The following is a 9,401-nucleotide window of genomic DNA, read 5'->3' as shown; positions in this document are numbered from 1 at the left end:
CGTTGAAATCACCAAGTAAATAGACAGGAGGTCGCAGTTGTGTTAAAAGCTGTCAAGTTCAGTCTGGGAACAAGGATAATTAGGTGATATATAAACAGATGCAAGGGTTAATGATATTCCCATTGACACCCGAACTGCTACAATTTCTAAGGTTTCTAGTTGGAGATGTCTTGATAGTATGGTGGTTTGGACAAGAATAGCTACAGCTCCACGAATAGAAGAGTCAGAGTCCCTGTCTCGCCTAAACATAGTATAGTTTTGAATTTGAGAGAAACTTTTGGTGATAAAAATGTTTCCTGTAAGCATATGCCTACTGCATTAGTTTGTGATAAATCATTCAGGTCATCTATATTACTGCGTAATCCTCTACAGTTCCATTGTAGGAATTGTTCATTGGTTGGGTTTATTTGAGGATTGATTTAAACGTTTTTTCTGAGAAGGTTTCTGTTTGCTTAGTTTTGATTTTTCATTTCTGGAAAAGGTTGGGCATCCTGTGTCCATGGCATCATTGGCATGTAATTCTAGTACTCTGTCGTCATCCTCTGACTGAACCTCCATTTCCATGTTGCTATAGTGTGATTTCACTTTCTTCTGGTTTTCAACATTAGATTTTCTTGTTTTCAGCGAGGTTGAGATAGCATCAGTTGGGACACTGATTGGTGTGTTGCTGGTTTCATTGACTGTAGATTTCTTATTACACGTTAGCACAGTTTTGTCCCAGGTGCCAAAGGAAATGTTTGGTTCTATGGAGATGTACGTTTGAGTTGTAGCTGACCGACTGTTTTTAGGACCGATGCGCATGATCGGCTAGGCATGGTTAACAGTATTTGCTTCCTTGCTTCAGGTTGTGACTTTATATTTCTGGATTTTTGTTTTTTTTCCCGGTTTTCCAAAGGTCACATGCGTCAGAAAATGCAAGAAGGCTTCCTCTACAGCTTGGGCAAGTAGGAGTGGAAGCTTGGGAATGCTCCTTAGAGCCACAAATTGGACACACGGCATCCATCGCCTTGGCATGCCATCTTGGAATGGGATTTGGGATGTAGGGCCGAATCTTGCAGTTTAAATAACCTGCTTTAACTGAGGATGGAAGACTCAGAGTACTAAATGCCAAAATGATGGACCTGGTTGGTAGTAGGTTTCCATCTTTTTTGGTCATTATTCTCTGTGCACGAGTCATTTTTTGTTCCCTGAGCTCTTGTATTATCTCTTCTTTCACTGATAATGCCTTTAGAAGTGTTCAGTGTTATGGGGGTGTGACTGACACTGGAACACTGTTAAATGATGTTAATTTTAACAGCTTCTCTGAATGAGTTGCCTTAGAAGTTTTAATTAGAACGTCTCCCAGATTGGAGACGTTTAACCATTTTAGGAGATCCACAAACGGAATCTAAACATTTCTGTATTAGAAAAGGTGATAATTTGCCCACAGATTGTGTGGATAATGAGTGCATTATAAGAAATGCTGGCACGTCTTTATTCTGATTCTCTGTCCATAGTTGCTTCGGACGATTGGAGTCTTAGTCGATGTCAGTAATTTCTGATTTGGAGTTCGAGGGCTCTAAAGGTGGATAATTGCTTTAGCATTAGCATTAGCATTAGTAGAAGCATTTGATGCAAGAAAGCAAGCTTATGCAGCATCAGCCAAAAAAAAAAAAAAAAAAACCCACTTCCACTTCACCCCTCTGTTCGTTCAAAATACCTGTCCAGCTGAGCCTTAAACTTATTTAGGCTATCAACCTCCACCACAAGGGATGGAAGTCTGTTCCACCAACCAACCACCCGCTGGCTAAAGGCAAATTTCCGCACGTCTATCCTACATCTGTCTTTCCTCAATTTGAATTTATGCCCTCTCAGGTGATTTTTCTGAGCTAGAGGAAGAATCCCATCAGCATTGAGCATGCTTAAACCATTCAAGGCTTTATACACCTCTATCAGATCACCTCGCTGGTGCCTAGTCTCCAGACACTGTAATTTGCAAAACTTAAGCCTTTCTTCGTAAGAGCACCCCTTTGTTCCATTCACTAATCTTGTTGCCCTTCTCTGTACTCGTTCCAGCAGCTCTACATCCTTCTTGAAATGAGGTCTCCAGACCTGTATACAGTACTCTAGGTGTGGCCTGACCATCGCCTTTTACAATGGAATAATCACCTCCTTATCCCTGCTGGAAAAATTCCTGTATATCATTGACAATACTCCATGAGCTACTCTTGCAGCCCGTCTGCACTGCTCAGAGAACTTCATATCTGCCTGCACAACCACCCCGAAGTCCCTTTCATTCTCTACCACTGTCAGTGTAGTACCACAGAGTTGATACGTTGCTCTGGGGTTGCTGTTTCCCATGTGTAGTACTTTACATTTATCAATGTTAAACTTCATTTGCCACCTCTCAGCCCATCTGCTCAACCTTTTCAGATCCTATTGCAGCAGCATAGTGTCAGTAGTGTCCTTGACAACCCTGCCAACCTTTGTATCGTCTGCAAACTTGGACATTAAGCCCGATATACCATCATCAATATCATTTATAAATACAGAAAACAATAATGGACCCAACACTGAGCCCTGAGGGACTCCACTAATAACATCAGTCCACGATGAGCAGTGTCCATTGATTACCACTCTCTGTCTTCTCCCCCTCAACCACCCCTTTATCCATAGCAGCAATTTGCCTCCAATATCACACTGCTCCAATTTGTGTAGCAGTCTTCCATGTGCAACAGTATCAAAAGCCTTTCTAAGATCCAAGTATATAATATCAAAGTTATTCCCTGCATCCAGTTCTTTTGTGACTGCATCATAGTATCCAATCAAGTTGGTCAGGAAAGACTTCCCCTTAACAAAACCATGCTGTGTCTGAGTTATAACTGAAGTCTTGTCTAAATGATCCTGCAGTGCTTCTTTAACCAGTGCCTCCATTAATTTTCCTGGAACAGAAGTTAAGCTCACAGGTCTATAATTACTTGTGTCAGCCTTTGATCCTCCTTTGTGAATTGGGGTCACATTTGCACATTTCCAGTCTATGGGTACCTCCCCTGAGACCAAGGAAGCTCTCATAATTATGGCTAATTGTTTGCTTACTTCCTTTGCTGCCTCCTTTAATATAACTGGATAGATCCCATCCACCCCGGGTGCCTTTCTTGTGTTTATCTTCAACAGTTTCTCCTCCGCTTTACTCCCAGTTATTTCAAGATTCTGTAGCTTACTGCTAGAGTTGAATACACCTCTGGCATTCCCCACGCGGAATAACTCCTCATGTGTGAATGTCGATGCAAAATATTCATTTAGTTTGTTAGCTACCTGAGCAGGATCATCAACACTTGACCCATCAATATCAAGTGGACCAATCTGATTCATCCCCTTCCTTTTAGAGTTTACATAAGTAAAGAACTCTTTGCTGTTTTTCTTTGCATCCCTTGCCAAGGATTTCTCGTAATCTGCCTTCGCCTGCCTAACCTCCTTTGTAACTTGGTTGCATATCAACTTGTATCTATCATAGGCTTCTGTGTCATGTGTTAATTTGTATGTATCCCATGCATTTTTCTTTCTTGATTAGACCGGGGTTCGAGCCCGTCACCACCAAATACGGAGTATGCGGAAAAGTCAAGGAATGACCACCGCATATCCCGGAGCAATATGGCCTTAGTTTCGAATGCTCCTAAAAACCAAACAACAACAACAACAGCATTTTTCTTCTCTGCCATATGCCTCATTAGTTCATCTGACATCCATTTTGGCCTAAACCTTGAACAATATTTCTTAGTTGGTATGTAAAGCCTAGTAGCTTCCAAGATAAGTTCTTTGAATGCTTCCCATTTTGAATTTGCTGTTGGTAACATCATCAGTTGGTCCCACTGTATAGAATTTAAATACCGTCTCAGTCCATCGTAGTCGCCTTTACGGAAGCAATAACCCTTCCTTTTACCCCTAATGGTAGTTACCTCTTTGAGTAAATCCCACTTCAGCACACTGTGATCACTGCCACCTAGTGGTTCATTTATCTGCAGATTCTTAATGCATGAAGAATCACTGCTGATAATCAAATCGAGAGTATTACTCCCTCTAGTTGCCTCCCGAACATGCTGATGTAGAAAACAATCATCCAATAAATCCACAAAAGTCCTGCTAGTGTGTGAGTAACCAGCCCCCAAATTCCAGTCAATATCTGGGAAATTAAAATCTCCCATTATAAGACACTCTGATTTACTGGCTCACTCTATTTCCCTGTACAGTTCCTTATTATACTCATCAGAGTCATTAGGCCTATAGCACACTCCTACTCTCAATTTTGATCTCCCAATGCTTATGTCACACCAAACTGACTCCACACTGCACTGTCCAGCGATGTCGACTGGCTTCACTTCCTTGGTTTTTATGTGTTTCTTAACTAATAACATAACCCCTCCTCCCTTCCTATCCTGTCTATCCTTTCTGTAGACGTTGTACTCCCCAAATTGCAGTTCTGCATCCCTTATATCTGTGTGACACTACGTCTCTGATATCCCAACAATATCTGCCTTCGATGTTTTGAGCAATACCTCAAATTCATCAAATTTATTTACTAAACTCCTAGCATTGGTGTACACGCAAGTATACCTGCACCTGTTTCTATTCTTAGCTACCCTAACACAACCCATGTGTTTACTTGTACCGCAATGGCTCCCAGCAGTCTCTGAAATACCATGCATCTTGTTTTTCAGGCTTCTGCTCATTCTAATAGAAGCAGTGCAAGAATCTCTTTCACCTCTGCCAGTGGCTACTGTCAATCTATTGGTCTTTGTCTCCCCCCAAGCTAGCAGTTTTCCGACCCACCTAACACTGCCTCGATAGCATCAGCAAATATTCTTGCACCCTTTCTATTTAAGTGTATCCCATCACTGTAGAAGCAATCTCTCCTGTTAACAAGTACAGTCCAGGCTGAAAAAAATTCTACCCCTTGAGACTTGCACAATCTTTCCACGGCCGAATTGATCGACAAGGCTCTCATCATATACTCCCTCCTATCGTGTCTGGGCAGAATTGCAGACACTTTCAAATTCAACCCTAATTCTCGGCTTTTGTTCAACAGTGACCTGTACTTGTTAAGTAATTCTGCCGGTCTCCTACTCTTAATATTATTAGTGCCAACGTGTACAACTATATCACCTTTTGTGCCCTTAAAAGATGATATTCGCTCTACAACGTCATCAACCTTTGCCCCTGGCAGACATACCCTGGTCCTGTTCCACCTATCTTTTTTACAAAGCATGTTCCCCGTTTCCCTGACAATAGAGTCACCAACAACTACTAGTTCCTTCGGGACCAGCGCATTCTGCCTTGGGGGTTGTCTCTGTGTCACGCGATGCCCAAGTGCAAGCTCTGGCGTTGATGTGGGCAGCTGAGAGCTTGATGGGCCCCTCAATTTAGTTTCTTCGAGGGCATCCACCCTGTCCTTCAAGCTCTCATATAGGCCCAAAAGAACGCCGAGTTGTTGCCTGATATCGATACACTCCTTGCATCGCGCACACACAAAGACATCCCCCTTGGCAGTATCATGTCCCGTACCCGATTGCTCTGCAAACATCAAGCAAACAGTGCATTTTATAAGGCTGTGAGTCAGAGGACAACTGCCCCCCTCAGTTCTGCTCTGAGCCACAGCACTTCCATTAGCTTGAGCCTTTTGCTTTGCTGCTCTGGTCTGAGTCATGCTTATATCAATGATGGCTCCTTTTGGCTCTGGGGGTTTCTTTACCACCAGGTTACCGGCAGTGCCTGGTGTGACCACGTGTAAAGTAGTGGGGTTGGTAACAGAACTATCAGAAAAAGAAAGGTGGCTTCCGTTTTTTGTCCTGTACAAGAAATTTTTGTAACAAGAGCTGTTATTAAATAAATATATGGCTTAAAGAGAGGAACGTAAAATAACTGTAGATCACTTTTAGGAAATCGCACTTAAGCACAGAGAAATCGCTTAGTCACAATCGCTTGGCACCTGGGGCCAAGTACAGAGAAGGTAAACAAGACTAGTGAGGGGAACAAAAGGGGTACTACAACGAAGAAAGGCTTACATTTTCTAAATTGCAGCGTCTGGAGATCACCTGCAAAGTGGTCTGATTGAGGTGTATAAGGCTTTCAATGGTTTGAGCGAGCTCAATGCTGATGGGATTCTTCCTCTTGCTCAGATTACAAATTTGAGGGGGCATAGATTCAAATTGAGGAAAGACAGATGTAGAATAAATGTGCGGAAATTTGTCTTTAGCCAGCGGGAAGTTGATTGCTGGAACAAACTTTCATCTGTCGTTGTGAGAAATCGCTTAAATAATTGATACCTTAAATAAATCCAAGAAAGAAGTGGACAAACTTTTGCAGCGAATTGATGAGTGAAATGGTTGGTTTTTTTTTTTTTTTTGGTTGATGTATAAGCTTGCTTTCATGCATCATATGCCTCTGCTAATGCTAATATCATGATAGAGGTGACTGTATGCTGCATACCTGTTATTTTTTTATTTATAATAGTTTTAAGTGTATTAAAGTTGCCGAAGGAAATGTTACATTATGAAATACATGTAATTGTGACCGATATTATTATTGTTTTTATAATTTAGTGCCACAATTGCTGAAATGTAAAGTAAATGATAGTGTTTCTAAAAGTATATTAGCTAATTTAGTATCGATGAAGTTTTGTATGGTTACCACAAGCATTAACTGAGAGCATAAAAGGATTATTGCATAACAGATCTAGTGGTGGTTTTATTTTTTTTTGCTAAATGGCAAGAGTAATTAAAGAAAAAAAAAAAACAAGGTTGGTACGATACGATGGTAAAGAAATTATATCAGGCGCCTTACTTGCCATTATGCTCAAAGATTTTTCTAATAGTTATCTGTCATATCAAAATTGCTAATTTCCTGTGACTTAGCTTCCCTCACACAGCCTTTTCTCAGCACGGTCTTTCGTCAGTAAAGACCAATGCAAAGTACCTAACCTATTCAATTCATCTTCAGCATCAGCTGGGTTCTCTAAGACTTTCCCACACTCACAAGGGTCTGATCTGATTAGCTTTCTTCTTCCTTGTAATCACATGCGTGAAAAATTATTTGTGGTACTATTGCGAATCAACTTGTAACTATTGTAGGCTTTACTACTTTTCGTGGCTTTGTAACTGTCCCATGCTATATTTTTCTGCTCTATTAAACCAGCCAGTTCCCTCTGCAGCTATTCATTTCAGCATCTTTCTCCTGCAATATTTTCTTAAAGGTATGTATGCATTGTTGGCTTCTGTGATTTTTGCTTTCATGCAAAAATTATTTGAATTATGGAATACTTAAAAGTATTCCATAATTCAAATATATTCATCATCCCTCTGCAATCCACCCAATTCACAGATGCCATATAATACCTTAAACTGTCAAACCTGTGCTTTTACCTTTAACTATTGCAAATCTTTCATCTCCCAACAGACAACTGCATGAGTATTACCTGCCAATGGTTCCCGTATTTTAAGCCCTGCAATATCATCTAATTTGTAATAATAAGGTCAAGAACATTCTCAGCCCTAGTATCATCTTTGACATGCTGGTACAAATAATAATTATCTAGTTTATTTAGTAATATTTTTCTCCCAGGTGTTTCTATTTCACTTATTCCAGTCAATCTGCGGCAGATCAGTCACCCATAATAAGACATTTTTGCTTGCTTGCCCATTTCATCTGCATGTAAAGACTCTCATCATACTTTCACAATCTTCTGGTCTGTAGATTACTCCATTATGCTTGCTTGAATTCTAAAAGCACCTTTCTGCAACTTATTCTGCTTGTGATATTGCTATTTCTAGCACTCAGGAGAAAGTAAAATTAAAACTGCCAGAAGACTTTTAATCATGTTCATATTTTGCATGCATACATTTTGTTCACATCATGCACATTAACTGGGGGGGGAATCCAAATACTTTTTCTAGAGTATTGTATTGAGCTTATCAGGAACCAGTTTGGGATCATTAGTAAGGTGACAGTATCAAGGACACTTACCGTAAATGTTACTGAAGTTGATTCTTTCAGAATAAATTATACTTCTATGTATTAGATGCATGGAGTTTAACAATCTAAAATTAAATTTGTGCATTAATAGACAAGACTGGATCTCATAGAAAGCAACTTGATTCCATGGAGCACAAAAAAACTGTGCACTTGCAGGGACCCAAGGGTCTGGTGATGTGCTAGGAGATGCACTGCTGACTCAGGCCCCAGATGTCAGTCAAGAGGACTGTTTTGGATCAACAGCAGATAGTCTCAATGAGGATTATGAGAGAAACTGGAAATGTACAAGTATTTTGTAATAAAGAGTAGTGGAATAGAATCAGATTATGCTTGCCTGGTGCAACAATGAATAATGCCATGAAACCGGTTGTTAGTTCTTAAGGGATTAATGGTGTTTTGGTAATACATGTAGATCTAGAGATGATCAATTTACAGTTTAAAGTATGCGACAAAACACCAATGTATGCTACCCTCTGAAGAAGTATTGAAGACAGTGACATCGATGTCTTCAATAGCATGTCCAGGCTGACTGCTGACTCCATCGTGGGTAGGCTTTCTAACAATGAACAATAGACAGCAGTAGATGTGGTTCTCCATCCCTCTTCTACATCAATAGATGCAGAGACAATTGCATCAAAAAGTATTGGCAGGCTTTATTTGCAATTTTTTTTTAAAATTCTGATTAATTTTTGACAGTAATTTTGCTCTAGTGCCAATAAAACATTTTTTTTTTTTTTTTTAACTATTTGCATACAATTCAATTTTTACAAAATATCCTGAAACTTGCTTGACAGAGCCCACTTCAATGAAAATTCACTGCAGCAGACCCATCCATGCATGACAAACTCAATAAGGAAAAGGTAATGATACCCAAGTAATCACCATTCCAATAAATAAAAAAATACAGACACTCCCTGACTTACATAAGGGTTGTGTTCTGCGGAACTCTGCATAAGTCGAATTAGCATGAGCATTAGAAGAGGCACATGATGCAAGAAAGCAAGCTCACACAGAATCAGCCAAAAAGGGAAAAAAAAAAAAAAAAATCTTCCCATTTCACTGATCCAATCATTCCAAATGTTTGTCAAGTTCTGCCTTAATTTAAGCTGTTAACTTCCACAACAACAGATGAAAGTTTGTTCCTGCAATCTACTACCTGCTAGCTAAAGGCAAACTTCCGCACATCTATTCTACAACTGTCTTTCCTCAGTTTGAATCAATGCCCCTTCAGGTTTGTAATCCAAGCAAGAGGAAGAATTCCATCAGCATTGAGCCTGCTCAACCCATTCAAGGCCTTATACACCTCAATCAGATCGCCTCGCAAGTGCCTAGTCTCCAGAAGCTGCAATTTGAAGAACTTAAGCCTTTCTTCATAAGAGCACCCTTTTGTTCACTTC

Source organism: Mastigoproctus giganteus, chromosome 11 (genome assembly GCF_048544385.1).
Source record: "Mastigoproctus giganteus isolate SK-2022 chromosome 11, ASM4854438v1, whole genome shotgun sequence".
NCBI classification, from domain to species: Eukaryota; Metazoa; Arthropoda; class Arachnida; order Uropygi; family Thelyphonidae; genus Mastigoproctus; species Mastigoproctus giganteus.
Note: the sequence above shows the minus strand (reverse complement) of the source record.